Below are 18,848 nucleotides of genomic sequence, written 5' to 3' on the forward strand. Positions count from 1 at the left end.
TGTACAAGGAAAAAGATATTCAGGATCCATCAGGAATATTGTCGCTTCTACAACTACCTGAAAAGAATTACTTTAAACCAAGGTGGCAAGAATGTAAGAGAAGCATCTAGAAGGGTCTATTTATGAGCATCTAAGTTCTGGTGAAACTGCATTTATGATACTCAAGCAGAGAAGTTGGCAGGTGAGGATAAACTTTAAGCAATGCGTCCATGCCAGTAAGAGGATTTGAGAGCAATTAGAGACTGAGTTAAATTGTATGGGATTGAAAAAGATCATAAAGGGAGCATTCACAAAAGACAAGAATGCAAAGCCTCTTCTTAGGCATTCTTGAGCAAAGGGTGAGAGTGGGTAGTCCATCTCAAAGGCTGTGAGGCAGTGGACTTCTGGTGACGTCACAAGGGTGACATGTGCACAGCAGTAATCACAGCATTATTCATTAACATCCTTTTCTCCTTTGAAAGATTTATATAAAACCCCTAGATCAGCATTTAGCTCACACTAAAAGCCTGGAAAAGAGATTGAGGATTCCCTTAATACATCTGTCCATTACATTTTACCCAAGTGGCCCATCTCTAGACATCATTTATCCAGTCTCTTATTAATATCTATGGAAATATCATCTACTTGCCTTATTCCTCTTTTGTGGGCTCCTTTAAAAGGACTGAGAATTCACCTTTTTCTTAAGAGCCTAGTCTCTTTTATTCCCAGTGTCTTCATCGTTACTATAAAACACTTCCTTAATTTTCCCCACTGGTTTTGTAATCAAGACTTGCTGAGATATTCCTTTTTTCATGACTAATGATCCTCTCAAAAAGACTGAACTCCCTCTTTTCACCCTTTGGCCACTGCTCCTCATTTTCTCCTTGTGGATGGGTAAGATATAAGGGAGTGATTATGAAATTCTTGACACACTCTGTTGGGATGAGAAACTAAGTTATTTTTCTGTTACTGAGATAAATATCTGACAAGAGCCACTTAAGTAAGGAAAGGGTTATTCTGGCTGAGGATTAAAAATGCATTCTGGCCGGGCGGTGGTGGCGCACGCCTTTAATCCCAGCACTTGGGAGGCAGAGGCAGGCGGATCTCTGAGAGTTCGAGGCCAGCCTGGTCTCCAAAGCGAGTTCCAGGAAAGGCGCAAAGCTACACAGAGAAACCCTGTCTCGAAAAACCAAAAAAAAAAAAAAAAAAAAATGCATTCTGCCGTGGTGGAACTCATAGCATCAGGAGTTTGAAGAACTTGGACACAGTGCATCCACAATGTAAGCCAAGAGAAATTAAATGAATGCTGGTGCTCGGCTCACTTTCTCCTTTTTATTCAACCAATGAGATGGTGCTGCCCCCATATAGGGTAGGTCTTCCCTCCCCTATTAACTAAACTGTAAAATCACAACCATACTCCCAGATTCGTTCCCATGGTGATTATAAAGTCCGTCAAGTTGGCAATCAACCACCAGATGTCACTTCTTCTCTGACATCTCTGATGCCCAGTCACTCATGTGTCACGTGTGTCAGCAGATGAAGGAGCTGCTCAAGTGTAGTTCACTATGTGCAAATGATGTTGGATTCTTCTCACTTGATCCCAAAATCCAGTCTCTCTCAGAACAGAAAGAGCTCCCAACACTCCCTACACCTCTTCTAGGCTGTATATCTTATTAACTCGCCATTCCTTCATTTGACTTCTTCATAGAATCAACCCCTAAAACATATTTTAATAAATTTTGAACACCTTTTAACATTTTGAAAGGTCTGTAAGTGTCTTATGAAGCATAGACTGGAAATACATATTCAAAACCTTTCTTATAAAAGATCTTGAAATCAGGGCCAGGTAGAGTGGTGTACGCCTTTATTTCCAGCACCTGGGAGGCAGAGGCAGGTGGATCTCAATGAGTTTTAGGCCAGCCTGGTGTACAAAGCAAGTTCCAGAACAGCCAGGGTTGTTACACAGAGAAACACTGTCTTGAAAAGTAAAACAGAAAACAATGAAAATATATTGAAATTAAAAAATGCATATTGTACTTTCAACCTAATTGTTTAGTGTCTCTATTTTGCATTTGAATTGGCATCTGTAGAACTATTTCCTCAATATTTTCCAGGAGGCAGAGCAGGCAGGATGCTAGAACACTGGACAAACACTGGTGATGAAGACTTCAGCATCACAATGTGCCCAAAACATGATTCCTTCCATATAAACAAAGTCATTTGATGTTTACATGCATAAATACTGAACTATAAATAAACTGTATTAAGTATCATTTCCTATGCTGTGTTTTGTGAAACAACATTTTGTACAATAAGGTAGGTAATGATATAATAAGGCCCAGAGACACATTCTCTTCAGGAAATCATATGATCCATCATACATTAGCAGTAAGGAGATTCTGAAGGCCCCACCCGCAGAAATTTATTTTAAGTCTGTATTATTACAGGTTTTTTTAATTAGAATTATTGTCATTGTTGAGGCCTAACACACTTTGTCACCTCCAACATTTGCTAAGATCAGAGTGGCCATAGAGTAAAATAATGCCTTGTTTTGTTTTACTAGTGTGATACTTGCTAATTTTAAACTGTGATAGCATTTTTATACATTCTCAGCATGTTCTACACATTCAATTCAGTTTATGTATAAACACTGTGTGAAGGTATTTTTCTCCTAATGTTCTCATATTATATTGTATAAAATATATGAGAAACTACATATATATATATATATATATATATAATGTTGAGATAATATAATTCTCAATTCTAACACTGTGCACTTTAACCATGGCTTTTTTCCCCTATATTTTAGTTGTAAGGAAAATTACATATAGTATTAGTATTGTCTCACTATAAACAGACAAATAAACAATATAGATCAATGTTTTATCATATTCAATACTGCAGGGGTTTTTTGTTTGACAGTCAAATTTCACTTGTTTTGCCCAAAGTGGCATGAATACACGAGGAGCTTACATTTTCTTGACAAACTTCATTAGTAATTATGTTTCAATACAGTACTGTATGCAATATACTATATACATATAAATATTTACCTTGAGGACTGGAGAACCCAGAACCTTGTTTTGGCTAGGCAAGTGGTCTACCATTAAACTACTTTTGGATTGGTTTGCATTTGTTTTATTTTGATACGGTCTGACGAAGTTGCCCAGGTTGGTCACTAAAACATTCCATATCCCAGACTGGCCTTGAAATTTGCACACCTCCCACTTTAACCCTTCTAGGTAGCTGGAATTACATGCCTGAATTGTCAGGCCTGGCTGTTAAATCTTTGCCTACAAACATCATTTACTTGTACTTTTGGGAAGCTTACAAATGAATGACAGGGACAAGATACATGTATTTATATTTGAGATTATTATAGAGTTTCAGATATACAAGAACAGATGTATGGTCTCCCTTAGAGAAAAATACATCAAAGGGATGTTTAAGATGAATATGGATTATTTAGGTGGATAAGAAAAGAGTGCAGGAAACAGCTTGTGCAATTCCCCTAGGCAGGAAACTGAGTTATATATGCAGAGATCAGCTTTTTCATATCACTGATTTAGAGAGTCTTCTCATGCCTGCCCCATTTTCAGGCACCAGAGAACTCAGGGTTAAAACTTTTAGATAATACTAAGTATCTATCAGTATGGTGGATATCAGAGAACCGTTACGGGGCTTCTGTTCAAGTAACATCAATCTACATCTTATTTAACAGTCATGAGGGTAGACAAGTTAGAAGCTAAATCTGCCATAGTATAACTTAAGGGTGCAGTTAGGGCTATAAAATAAAATAGAATTATGAACATAAATTAAACACAACATACAGTATTCAGTATTATTTTTTTAAAGTTATAAAGTGTTGTTATTAAACCAGATTCTCAAGTTTTCATTTAGGTTTGCTCTCACTTAGTAGTTTTGACTTTTGGAAGAGCTGTGGATATTGTAACAATGTATGTGAGAGATAAGAAAGCTGAAGAGTTATATAGATGGCTTTATTTGTTTGAAGTACTGTTTGAATTGAAATGGCTACTAGAAAAATATAGGAAAATCCATATAATTGACTTTATACAAAGTGGAAGTTAATATTATGACCCAAGAGGGATAAAAAGTAGCAACTGGAGAGAAAAAATTAAGAATAGTCATTAGGGGCTGGGGAGACAGCTCAGCAGTTAAGAGCACTGGCTGCTCTCACAGAGGGCCTGGGTTTGGTTCCCAGCACCCACACCACAGATCACAGTCTACTGTAGTTCCAGTTCTAGGAGACCTACTATACCCATTTGGCTCTGAAGACGCCAGGCGCACATATGATTTACATGCCTACAGCAGGCAAACATCTATATACATAAAACAAATAAATCTTAAAAACAGAAATTTATAGAAAATGACATTTAAGGATAGAATAAAAGAGATCAAGAGAAAACACGGGAAAATCACAATAGAGTAAAATCAACATAGAAATGAGTTTCCATATATTATAATATTATAGCATTTTTATTTAACTTAAAAGCACAATGATGGATGACAAAGAGAACAGAAACTTACATCTACATTTTAGAAAATGGCTAAGTCTCAGAGGATATAATTTTCTTTTTCATAATGCAATTTTTGTTGTGTAATTAAAAGAAAAACTTTCTCCTATTCCATGCCTTATTCTAAATGTGGTATTATATTGACAGATAAATTTACTTTCAATAAAGAAGCTTATTAACCTGTCTAGGAAGATTTAATTTGCTTGCATGGAATAATTAAATTACATCAAAGTCAAGCGTCCATCCTAGAGGCTAGTGGTGGCTGCTCTCTACACATAGTAAATGCACCTCGCTGTCATGAGAGGCACATTCTATTCAAGGCACTCAGCCTGCCATCCATCACTGTGCTCCATAAAATGAAGGTGAGCCACTCCACTATGGGAATAACTGTATAATACCTCCTTAAAGCCCCAAGTCAGAGTTGAACTATAGCAGTCTCCACACCCTGTTGTCAGTCTTGAACTCTATAAATCAGAACCATTTCATTGCAGACAGATTTAAGCTATAATTCATACTACCTTCAAAATTTTGGGGTTGAAAAAAAATCAAGTGTATCCAATATTTTTTCCAGTGCTGAATTGTGTGTGATTTTCTGGTTCCCTTGTGAAGGCATTGCATTTTCTATGATTGTTTATTTTGCCTGCGTATGTATTTTATAATTTCTTCCAAAGTCTGGCAGAGAAACATTCAGTGTTTGGAGAAGACTTTCTTTTAAGCTATACATGAATTCATAACAAAATAATTGTATTTTATTATACTAGAAAACTTATATTAATATGGTAAATAGTTTATAACTACATTCGGTTATTGTGGAAACACTACGCCATCTATTGCAATTAACATACAAACAGATGCTAATAAGGGTGCCATGAAATATATGACTCACACAGTATAACTGTGATGCCACACTTAACAACCTGGGTAAGGCCAATAACATGGCTCAGTGAGTAACCCCACCTACAGCCAAACCTGATGACCTGAGTTAGATCCTTGGAACCCACATGGTGGAATACAATCATTGAAGTCAAATGTATCTTTGGATCTCTTGCAAAGTCCAGAATTAGTATCTTTTTGCTTTTCCCAAAATGCGTATGAGATGGTCATGATCTCTGTTATAGATAGGAGCATATAAATGTAGGTTATAGCCTGGTGTTTGTGTTGTCTCTGAGCGGAGGTCCTAGGAGAAGCTGGCACATTTAGAGACAGCTGCTATTAGAGCTGAGGGGAGAGTGGAAATACACAGTGGGAGTCTTCTTAAAGGAAAGGGAGCAAGGGTTTCTTAAGAAAATTCGAAGCTGTGTAATACAATGTGGTGATGCTTAAAAGGTCTACAGTGTGTGAGGTGCTAGTTTGCTATTCAAGCTGAGAGAAACCACCTTAGACATTACTATCATTATTGTTACAGTCCTTAAAACATATAAACTAATGAAATAAATGTATTTTTCACGGTTTAGGTGATTATGTTATCCTCATCTGCATGCAAAATTCTTCAGCATTTATATATATACATATATATCTATCTATATATATACGTATATATATTTTTTTCAGGATAAATTTAGTGGTTTATTTCAGCAATGCTGTTGTTAGCATTAGACTGTCAAAAATCTAACCTCCTTAAATTACTGGCTGAACTGGAAGGTCTTGTGTACAAGTGTACAAAATACAATTAATTTGTACCTCATTACTACATTGGTAAAATTCTATCCATTCTACTGAAATGACTAAATCTCTCACTGGAATTATTAAAAGAAATCCATCTAAACCTCTGTCACCTTTGGAAATGTGTGTGTGTGTGTGTGTGTGTGTGTGTGTGTGTGTGTGCGCATATAAGTATAGTGCATGTGCAAGTGTATACATGCTTGAGGAGGTCAGAGGTTGGTATTAGGTTTCTCTTTCAGCCTCTCCCCATCTTGAATGATACGGTCTCTGATGAATTTGGTCTCTGATGAATTTGGAGCTCATCCATTGGTCTAGGCCAACTGACCTGTGAACTTCAAAGTTCACCTATCTCAGCCTCCCCAGCACGAGGATTACAGATGTACATAGCCAATCCCTGCATTTCACACGGGCTCCAGGCATATAAACTCATATCCTCAAGCTTTCACAACAAGAATTGACTGACTTAGCCATCCTTTCAGTTTCTCGAAATATTTTCATAAATATTTCATGAATTGAATATCAAATGTCATATTTTTTTTGATTCACAAGTTAAGTGTATGTTTTATATACAAGATCATAATATCCAACATTGCATGATGTCAATGTAAGCCCACATTAAAGCAAGGTACTTGGAGTCTACTTCAAATTACTGAAGATGTTGTAATACTAGAGACTCCTCTAAAATAAAAACAGTACTTAAAGAAAGTTTAAAACAATACTAAAATGAGTATCTGTGTCAAAAAGCTTTGCTTATAAAGGTAACTAAGCGCTTTTTCCTCTGTGTGTTCTATTCTATGTCTTACAGTACTCTAGACTCATACCTTTTTAATTTAAATAACATATTTTTCATTTATTTTAAATACCGACCACAATTTCCCCTCTCTCCTCTCCCCAAGCCCCACACACACCTGTGCTTCCCATCTAACCCCCTCCCCTTCCACTCCTCCTCTGTCTCTATTCAGAAAGAGACAGGCCTCCCATGGGTTTGAGCAAAGGATGCAATATAGCTTTTTAAACTTAACCCAGTTAAAAAATTTTAAATGTAATTTCTTAATTATAGTAGCCACCTTTAAAGTGCTTAATAGGCTTGTTTGACCCATGATCATTTAATTAACACATAATAACATATTGTTATATTGAAAAGAGAGAGAATTGGTGGTTCTTGTCCAGCTACTTGTGTATGAAATAATACAAATGACATTTATTTTCTTCTACATTCTCTCATTCATTCCAATAGAAAAAAAATGACCAAGACCTCCATGCCAATTGGACACTGGACCTTGCATTTAATGGATGGAGGGAAGTAAGTTAACACATATATAGCATTGTAGAATATACCTGCACTTAAAAATCTAAAATAGTTAAGGGATATTGACTAACATAGTAAACACATTAGACAGACCATGTGATGAAATATGAAAAGCTTAACATGAGTAGAGAGCTAAGTTAAAAGAAGGGGAATCCTTTGAGGAAAAAAATCTAGAAAATGACCATTTCATGGGGATGGAGAAAGACAAACTAATGAAAGATATTCCACATTTGATTCAAAGCAAAGTCCCTGGCAAGCTGCATCAGGGACCAGATTATGTCCGTGCTCTGCATCTAGAGTTGGTCATGATTTGGGATTGTTAAGTTGAAATGTGATAGACAGAAGTTCTGAGTATGGTGGGTGTGACTTCATGTGATACATATACATTCGATGCTTGTGAACACATTAGAAAACGATGGATGCCGGAATGGAGGCAAGAAGCTTGACAGCTTTCTAGGCAATTATGTAGATGAGAAAAGATGGTCATTTAGGTCCATATGGCAGCCATGAAAGAGAAAGGTTAGAAAGATGCATCTTTTTATGCTGCTTTGTCTCTTTGTCTTATGTACAGGGTTCATGCACTAACACAATGCCCCAAGATTTATGTTAGAGTGAACTGTATATTTTGCTGAGCCTTGAAATCCCAGGCCCTTTGAGAGTTGTGGAACTACCACCACCATCACCACCATCACCACCACCATCACCATCACCACCACCACCACCACCACCACCACCACCACCACCACCACCACCCCCAACAATGCTCATTCATTTCAACAATTGAAAGAAAACTGAAGAGGGCTTTTCATGCCTTTTCTCATCAAAATATTTTCTAGTCCTATAGATAAAAGGTCCCTTCACATGCTTTGGCTAGTGACTTTTTCTTTTGTCAGTTAGAACATGATTCTTCCCAGTACTCTTGTTTTCAAAGATACACGCAACTAGATTTATCAGTTTCCTCCAACCCTCCCTCTCTCTCTCTCTCTCTCTCTCTCTCTCTCTCTCTCTCTCTCTCTCTCTCTCTCTGTGCGTGTGTGTGTGTGTGTGTGTGTGTGTGTGTGTGTGTGTGTGTATGTGTGTGTGTGATGAAAATTTATGCTAAATGTTGAGGGAAATGGAGAAATCAAAGAAATCATGGAGTTAGGTAGAGCAGTCAGAAAAGTTGCTTGAGGAAGAAAAAGTGATGGATAGAATAAAAGAACCAGAAAATGGGGATGAGTGCTATTACACACTCAGACCTACAATAGTAGTGGTGACCCGCACAAAATCAAGCCAGTTAACAATCCAGCAAGGATAGGAGAAGGGGTGGGTACCCAGGCCACGTCCCTGGCTGAGGAGTGCTTGGCAGCTGATAGATGCTGGAGGATAGAGAGTTATTTTTCTTTTGGGTAGGACAATATCCTAGTGTCTAGCTCCAGCCAGGCATATCTGGGTAGCACAAACTGGACTCAGTGGTTCATGAACACACACACATACACAAACATGAAACATATATAATACAAAATTGGACAAGAGATGTGTTGTGTCCCAGGGAGAACTGAGGGGGATAACTGGGATGCATATGATTAAGATGCATTGTATCATGTATGACATTTTCAAATAATTAATTAAAAAATCATATTTAAGAAAAAGAAAGAGGTGCTGGAGAAATGGGTCAGTACTTAAGAGCACTGGTTGCTTTCCACAAGACTGGCATTTGCTTCCCAGCATCCACATGGCAGCTCACAACTATCTGTTAACTTCAGTTCTAGGGGATCCAATGAACACTATGGGATTCTCTTGACACCAGGTATACATATGGTACACACATGCACATGCATGCAAAACACCCCTACTCATAAAATAATAAAATAAAATACACTTTTAAACAGGAAAATGGGGCTTTGGGTGACAAGTCACCTCAGTTTTGCTTGACTGTCATGGGATTAGCATTGAAGTTTCTGAATTCTAGAAAACATTACACACTTACAGGATTCCAGAGAGCTTCTTACCCTCCTCCTATAAAAAAAAAAAAAAAAAAAAAAAAAAAAAAAAAAAAAAAAGACCAGCATGGAAATCTAAGAATCAAGGTTGAAATAACAGATTTTGTTTCCAGTGTTTGTAAATTAATTCTATAAATCAATCATATTTATTCAGGCAACTTGCTGGAAAATGGGCAGTATATTTAAAAGACATTTTAATAAATTACTGCACAGTTGATGTTGAAACACATAAATATTTCCAATGGTATTAATTATCACAGAAATACTAATTAAATCCCTAATAAGATGATACTATGTAATGTTAATATTACTTTATAATATTGATCATAATAAATTTTGGTGCCAATAAAAAATTGAATGAAGGAATCAAATTAATGCCAGGAGTATAAAATGGTGTGACTGCTTCTCTGTTTCTATAAAATTAAAACTTGTCTGTGACAAAGCAATTTTTCTCAAGAGATATAACAGTGAAAAAGAATCATCTGCACAGAAGAACCAAAACCCCTAAATTGATATGAACAAAAGCCAAACACTCAATAAAAATTCCCTTTAAAACTGGCAAATGAACAAAGACAAGGCATGTTTATATAAGAAATATCCTCAGTTAAATGTGGAGTTAAATTAAATACTGATATGCCATATCAGGAACAAATTATAAAACCTCACAATCCAAATAAAGAATCCAGATACAGGATGTGAATGAAACAATGTCCTTTGTGTCAATTTCAATTAAAACCTCCACTGTAATGAAAATCTGCAAGGGTGGTGTCCAGTTTTAGAAGAAATGACAAGAAAAGAAGACATTGTGACATTGTTTATCTCATGTTACAAGTATATAAACACATGAATTATTAAAAAGATTATGCACCCAAGTCTTGCACAGTCACCCCTCTCTTAACTTCACCTAATGATTTGGTATAACGTTACCCACGGAAAACATATAACTGACCTTTCTACCATTTAAGATGGATTTAGAAATGACTAACTGGTCATCATGTGTCCAAAACTCACACGATAACTAGAGTATACTGGTGTGATGTTACAAGCAGACATTATTGGAGGATAAACTCTTCTCGTCTCAGATAAACTGTATCACAGCAAGTTCAGAAAAAGACTAAGAAACGGAAGTGCTCTTTAACTCTAGCAACTGAGCATCCCGGGTTTTGCATGGAGTGCTGGCTTCTGGTTGTGGATTTGTGCTAGTTTATTGGAGGAAAAACCCCCTGCAACTTCACATCTTGAGGTCCACGAGCCCCTTGCTTCCTTTTTCCCCTTCGCCATTACTTATGTGTACAATGTTGACATAAATCTTTGCATGAACACTGTGTAACTACCGAAGACCTGCTCGAGGGAGGCAAATAGATCAATTATTTCCACGTATTCTCCAAACAGAAGACTTGGTGAAAAAAAAATTCAAAACAAATTTGACAAATTGTAGCCACTTTTCTGTGTTATAAACTTAAGTCTTCATACATATGACAAATAAGCTCAATTTGTTCATTTTAACTAAGACTATGTAACCATGGAAACTGTAATGCTTTAATAATGGGACAAACTCTTTCAGTCGCTTCTTAAATTATTTAAGTAGGCTCGGTAAAAGTAGAGAACCTGTGTTTACCATCAATAATATTTTCCTGTCTATCAGTATGTATATTTGGCTGCACATATTTTAATTTTAGTGACATTTCAATGTGTTTCACAGCTGGGTCTAGCAGGGAGGTTGAATTTTGGCATTTCCTGTTTTTAAATGCAAATGTGTATTTGTCTAAAGATAATTACATGGTATTATGTCCAGTTTAGCTAATCAGATTACAGCCTCCCAACCTCAGTCTATATATAGCAAATGAAACAACTGCTTAGAAAGTTATTCATAACCATTTCTGTTCAAACTAATCAATGCTAAGACAGCACCCTGGTGAAGGCAGGAGTGGTCCATTATACTCAGGTCTTACTGCTTTCTGGTATTTTGCCTTGAATTTGAAAAAGCTGTGCATATAAATGAAGAATAAACTGCTAATAATCCAGATTTTCATTGCCTGTCACTTGAAAGTACTTCTCTCTTTACCAAAATATATTAAAAAAATAGAAGGAATACTTCTCAAGTACAGAATACATGGTAGTAACAGCAAAAGAAGAGGCCAGTGTCATCAAATTAATAATAGGACAGTAAATAGAATAACAGAATACTTAATATAAGAGGAAATGAGAACAACAACATATTCTCATAGCTATAGACAAGTCCATGAAGAGAATAACAAAGCAAGGTTAGGAAATGTACATATATATATACCACCCCCTACACACATATGTATCTGCACACTCAGACATACACTCCTGCACAAACATGCATACAAATTGCATACACACATACAAACATATTTACATGCATATGCACACATTCACATACATATATAAATATAAAGAAATGCATACCTAGACATACACACAGATTCCAGCACATGCATGCACACATTTGCACACACACACATAAAATAGACAGTTTGGTAAAAGAAAATGTAAATTTGATGTGTAATATTGGGCTGGAGAAATGGATCAATGGGTAAAGGAAGGATGACCTGATTTAATCCCCTGGAACCCACACGGTGGAAGGATGGAACCATGCCGTGCAAGCATATGACATGCATGCATACATGGGCACACACACACACACACACACACACACACACACACACACACACACACAAATAAATGTAACACTTTTTAATTCTAAGACTTCTGAAGAACTGTTTAGAATTTTCACATTCCTGCTTTTATTTTATATTAAGTAGCTGATTTTTCTTAAATTATAATATTCACTAATATACTTTTAAAAGATTTTTTAAGTAATTGGGTCAGCAATTCCATCATTAGAGTCTATAGTATAACTTTAAATTTAGATTAGCTGGCAAATACCAGTATATTCTTCCAGGCAGTCCTTACTTTGGCAAGCACCCTAAAGCTCTAGATTAGATAATCTAGCTTGATTACCAGGATTTTACTATAAGGAACAGGATTTGTTTTTGTGTGTGTGCATGTCTCTATGGGTGCTCACATGTGTTATGTGTGCACATATGCCTGTGTAGCACATGTATGGAGGCCCAAGGCTGACATTAAGTCAAATGCCACCGTGAGAAATATGATTTTATATTCACAACTAGTACTCTAGGTCCCATTTCTTCCCTGCCAGCTTTTTCAGTTCCCATGTTGAGATTTTACATGCCTGGGTATTGATATATGGCCCTTACGTACGGACTCAAGGTCCTCTTCATTGCACTCCATGAGCAACCAGCCTCTTTCCAAATCTTTCAGTACTCAAGTAACATTATTCAAATGTTATGCTTTTAATTTCAATGAGAACAGTCACTTTAAAGATTTGAAACAATCCAGTGATGGATATGACAACTGGAAATGTTTTCTTCCTATACCACTGGGAACAATTTCAAATGTATCTTTCCAGATACTTATGGTCACTCGTCATTTGCAGGAACCTACATTAAAATAAAAGACTAGCTCTGATCCTTTACATTGGAGAAGAATCCAATTATAGACATCCTAATATTTCTCATTTTAATGTACAGAATTGCATGAATAGATGTAAATTAATGTGTTCAAGTGTACATAGGCATATGTATTTTCTAGGCTTCTCTCTTTTTATTAAGAAGATTTGCAATTATATTTGAGTCTGTATTTGTTCACATGTAAGCAGTTTTATAAACATAAGTCCAAGAAGTGTGTTATTTTAAAAATGCCTGAATCTCCAATAAATACCTCCAAGCAAGGTAGTGCTTTGACTTTACCTTCATTCATCAGATTATTGTATGTGTTACATGGATAATTCAAATAAGCAACATAGCTTAAAAAACAAAACTATATCATTTCCAGCACTTAATTATAATGTCAGGAATGCATATTGTTTGTACCCTCCCTTTCTTGTGGCTTCTGCCATCTTGCTTCACAAGTATATAATTTGCAAACTTATAGGATGCATTTTGAATATATTTTACTTAAGGTTTTTATTTTATGTTTTAAATTATGTGCATATGTATGTGCTTGCTTGGGTTTACACTCCTACGTACAGTATCATCAGAGCCCAGAAGAGGGTACCAGATTCCCCAGAGATGGAGAAAACCCAGCCAAAGTGGTTATCAGAACCAAACTCAGGTCCTCTGCAAGAGCAATACATGCTCTTAACTGTTGATCCATCTCTCTAGTACTGATATTTTGTTTAAAATGTTTATAGCTGCTTGAACAAATATTACTTTGTTATTAATATTGTTGTTAATTAAATCTATTAGTTTAATAATATTAAATCAGAATCTTTAAAAAATACATGAAGATTCTCTTGACTAAAATACCCTTTCAAACTCCCCAGAAAACATATAAAAGTTTAATTTAGTTTTTTAAAACATTCCTTATGTTAAAGCAATTCAAACTTTAAAGAAAACTAGAGCTGGTTTTTATGCTCATTGCAAATGCTACATGGACTTGTGTTTCAGTTTTCAAACACTCTTTCCTCCTCACACCATTGTAAATTTGGAATAAGTAAATTCTTAGCCTTAGTTCTGTATCCATTTCTATTTACCACACATCAATGATGAGCTCCCTCGAATATCATAAAAGATGGGTCATTGTGGGGGTTAAAGGCATGACTGTGGAGCTATACTTTACTGGGTCTTACTGAACAAGCTAGCTAATCTGTCAGGTGCTCAGCTATGGCAGAAATACACACACACACACACACACACACACACACACACACACACACACAATGAAGAGAATCCAGTATCTTGTAAAAAGTATAGATGTATACACAGCAACACTGTGGAGGCTTTTAGAAAACTGCAACACATGATACATTTATTTTCTGTGTATGATGACAGATCTCAGTACATATTTAAATTCTGGATAAAACATGGCAGAGAGCTCACACAATGCTCCCATAAACACACTATTCAGATAATTCTAAATATTGTCAGCATATACCATTTTCTATTGAGTTTGAATCTTTTCATTTTGATGCAACAGTTCTAGGAAGCCTTAAAGCTAGAACACACTATTGAAGAATATAGAGTCACAATAATACCCCTAATTGTAGACTAGTTTTATGTTGCACACTTTGTGCTTTACAAGCCTCTTTTCATTTGACTTGCAGAAATGTCTTATGAGAGGGATTAATGACTCCCATTTTATAGGGGAAACCCTGTGTAACACAGGGATTAATTATCATTGCAGATAAATTATAAAAAAATGAGACTTGAGTATAGGGTTAATTCCAGAATCCTCTCAGTCTACATATTATAGATATAATCTATTTTAAAAATGAAATCATGGTTCCCTGAATAAGATATCAGATTATAATCAACTTCAATGAAATATAGTCCATACACCATTAGTAACTTTGAGCAATAGTGAATTAAGAGGATGTGGTTAAAAATATTTCTAGTCTAGAAATTTGAATGTATATTTGAAAGCTTTCATTAAATAATTTAAACTCCCTGAACAAAATGGTTTGCAACTTAAACATTACTGGCAACTTCTGTCAGTTTTCCCAGTTAGATAGTAAAGGAAATCATACAAAGCAGGAACCTGAAGCCAGCCCTTCAGATATTTACCAAAGTCTATGGCAAAATTCCCAGTCAGCAGCAAATTCTATTAGCTGTTTAGAAGGTTTCTCAAATATCTCTTGAGTAATGATGAAACGATGGTCTAGAGCAGATCTATAGCTTGGACTATATTTCAGAGGGAGAGAGATATCCAGTATACAAACATTCACAATGAGGTACAGCCATGGCGATCTGGAAGCCTCTATTTGGTAAACCCAACAGCATCTTGGACTAATAGGAAGCATTATTGATTCACTACAGACATTCAATCCTGTGGTGATATTTTGTTTGTGCTCTAACAGATAAAGCTTGTCTGGAGGTCAGAGTGTGGATCTAAACCACTGGAGGGCAGACAGTATTGGCACACACCTTTAATCCCTTGGGATTAATCTCATGCCTTTGATCCCAGTACTTGGGAGGCACATGCCTTTAATCCCTGCACTTGGGAGGAGGACACAGGAAGTGATATGGCTGTGCAGAGAGAGAAAGTGATAAGGCACTGTGGAGACAGGAGCTCGGCCCCTTTCAGTTTGAGAATTCTCAAAGAAGTCTTTGTTTCTAGTGGCAGGTTGCTCTGCTTCTCTGATTTTTCACCTTTCACCCTGATATTTGACTTCAAGTTTTTATTACTAAGATCAGTTTGGATTTGTGCTACACAATCCTTAAAAGAAAATCCTCACTTGGGAAGAACTATGTGGTGTACTCCTATTCAAACATCTTTCAACTATGGTAATTCGATGTCCCCCCTTCCAAATTTTAAAAGAAAATATCCTCAATATGAACATCACATCTATCAGCATTGTTGTTAAAATTATTCATTTATGTTCATATTGAACTGGAGAAGTAAAAGTAATGGAACAAATGAGATTTATTTGCTGATCAACACCAGACTCATAGTAGATGGCAAATAACACTGTAAAACAATTATTACTTCAATGCATCATGTTAGGTCTATGTTGATAGACATATGCTGAAAAGTATGAAGTTTCATGTTCTCAGGACAGACAACATTTTTTTAAGAACATAGAAATGCTATCAAAGAAAAGTCCTGAGTAACTCTTTCATGATCGGTTAGAAACCACTATAACCTATAAAGAGGAGTTTCAGAACAACTGAACACATGTAACAATAAACAGGAGAAGCAGATAACACGAGAGGAAAAGGTGAATTTGAGCCAATTCCTTTAAAGAAAAGAAGTTGATCAGCCTGGTCTACAGAGCAAGTTCAGGACAGCCAGGGATACACAGAGAAATTCTTGTCTTGAATAAGCAAAAGGAAAAAAATAAGAAGGAAAAAGTATTGAAAGAGATTAAAAAGAGCTTACATATATAATGATTAGTTATCAAATGCAACATAAACTAAAACCAAAGTAGCTTTGTATGTGCTTACACTAGGATAAAGGGAATAGTCAATGGATCTAAATTGCTCCTGCCACCACAGATTATGTTTTGATACCTTAAACCATTGATGAGCATGCATGTTCCCATGACCCAAAAAGTTCAACCTTGATATCCACTGTTCACAGAGGGACAGTTATAGCCATGAGAGCCATCTGTAAGACTGATCCTAGAACTTCTGCTCAAAATATCACAAACTGTAAATTGCACACATAAGTATGAATAATAATTTGATGGATAAAAAGGAACACTATATAGCAATAAAAGTTCAGGGATTATTATTACCAACCAAACCATTAAGAAATCCCCAAAGTGCATTAAGTGAAATAAAGCATTCCCAAAGCAAACCTTCTTGCATGATTCCATTAACACACATTTTGAAAAACATATATGGCTGGTTCACATTGTTGTGAACTCAGAGCTGCTGATGTTCCTGGTGAGACGGGAGTAGTAAAATTAATGAACAGAGTCCAAGTGTGTCTTATTTCCCTGTCTGGTGTTAATTACAGAAATGGGTTTGCTTTGTACATTTTTACTGAGTGTATTCTTAATAATGAAGCCCTTTATTAATTAACCAAAAAGTGTAAACAGAAGGACATTTCTCACCATTCCACCTTGCTGTAAGTAGATTTGTACAATGTAGCATCCTTTTTTTTAAAAAAAAAGCTCAAAAATTTGATTCATCTTCTCCAACATGATTTTCTACCACACACCATCTTATATTGTTCACTCTGCTCTTATTTGATTAAAAGACTTTCAAAAATAACCCAAGACCCAGAACATTTGATATCTGTAAATCACATGAGGGAGCTTCAAATGTATAAACATTAACAACAGCACCAGAAATGAAATGCCATCAGAGATAAAAGACTAGAGGAAGCAGGCTCCCTTCATCAATGCCATTATCTGAGATTCTGGATGCAAAGCCTTTTCATGTTGTTTACTTTTAGCTTTTAAGCCTGAGTCTAGACTGTTGGTATGCAGAGGCTACACTATTCTACCCTGATGTAGTATTACATTGAATGTTGGCTTGCATCTATTATTCTTTAAAAGAATACTCAAATTCACAGATACTCAAATATTCAAATCACAGAATACAATTCTCTTTGAAGTGATAGTAGTCTTCATAATTCTTAAACCATCTCAACCTGAACCTCCTCTACTCTAGCAAACATTGTATCTTAGGAGAGAAATTACACTGGGGATACATAGCTGGCATTAGAGTTACAGGCAGGAGTCTCATTCCTTCTCATCACTTTTGTGGAAGTGATGTAATCTAGTTGTCTATATTTAAGACAGAATCCCGATGATTTTCCCATTGAACACATTTCCTCTTATGATAGAGAATAGTCTAGCTTAAGATAAAAATAAACTATATTGCCTGAGACTAACTAACTAAACACAGTATTTAGCTTTAGTGTCTTTCACTTTCAACAAATCAAAAACTCTGTAGACCTAATGAAGTCCTCAGAGCATATTTTCATTCTGCAGAATATAATATGGGACACATTAAGTGTGAGGACAGGTTCTAGTGATGCCGAGTCAAGGAGAGATCTTCTCAGAGGCTCACAGTCCAGTGGAGAGACAGGCTTACAACCAACACTGTGCATTCAATTAGAGTCGTGCATTGTGCCATCTGTTAGGAAGAAATAATTTGGTTTCCTCTGCAGGGGACCTAGGCATGCCTAAGTAGAAAAGATGCACAGGCAGATTCAAATGTGTTTCCCTAGATGGTAGCATCTTGCATAAATACATCACAATATCACAGTGAAGAAACTGACATGGGCAGTTCTTCCGTCTCATGCAGGAATCCCTGCCTTTACTCTATGTATGTATGTGTATATACATGTGAGATATATATGAATTTTTGTGTACATGCTGGTGTGAATGTGTTTAGATGTATATCCATGCCTGTGTAAGCATATGTGTTTATGCATGTGTGTGTGTGTGTGTGTGTGTGTGTGTGTGTGTGTGTGTGTGTGGAGAGAGAGAGAGAGAGAGAGAGAGAGAGAGAGAGAGAGAGAGAGAGACTATGTGTGCTTGTGTAGGTGTATATGTGTGTTTGAATCCCTGTAACCTCTCAAGTGACAAGACTCAAGAGTGTCATCCCAAGGATCCCAATTGCTCCCTATTTGTCACAGCCAAATCACAACAGGAAGCTTGGTGCCTGTCCAACTACTAGAGTCCTCACAGTTTCCCTAGGGAGCCAAGTAAGGAAGTCTGGTACACTACCACACTCCCATAACATCGCTCATGTAAGCTGAATAAAAATACTTCAAAACCGGAGATAATCATTTTATGCTGCACAGGCAACCCCAACTCAGGATTTTTCATTCTGTTCTGACAAAATGATTATCATTTACAACAGTGACCAAACA

The sequence above is a fragment of the Peromyscus eremicus genome, chromosome 16_21, assembly GCF_949786415.1.
Source record: "Peromyscus eremicus chromosome 16_21, PerEre_H2_v1, whole genome shotgun sequence".
In the NCBI taxonomy this organism is placed as follows: domain Eukaryota; kingdom Metazoa; phylum Chordata; class Mammalia; order Rodentia; family Cricetidae; genus Peromyscus; species Peromyscus eremicus.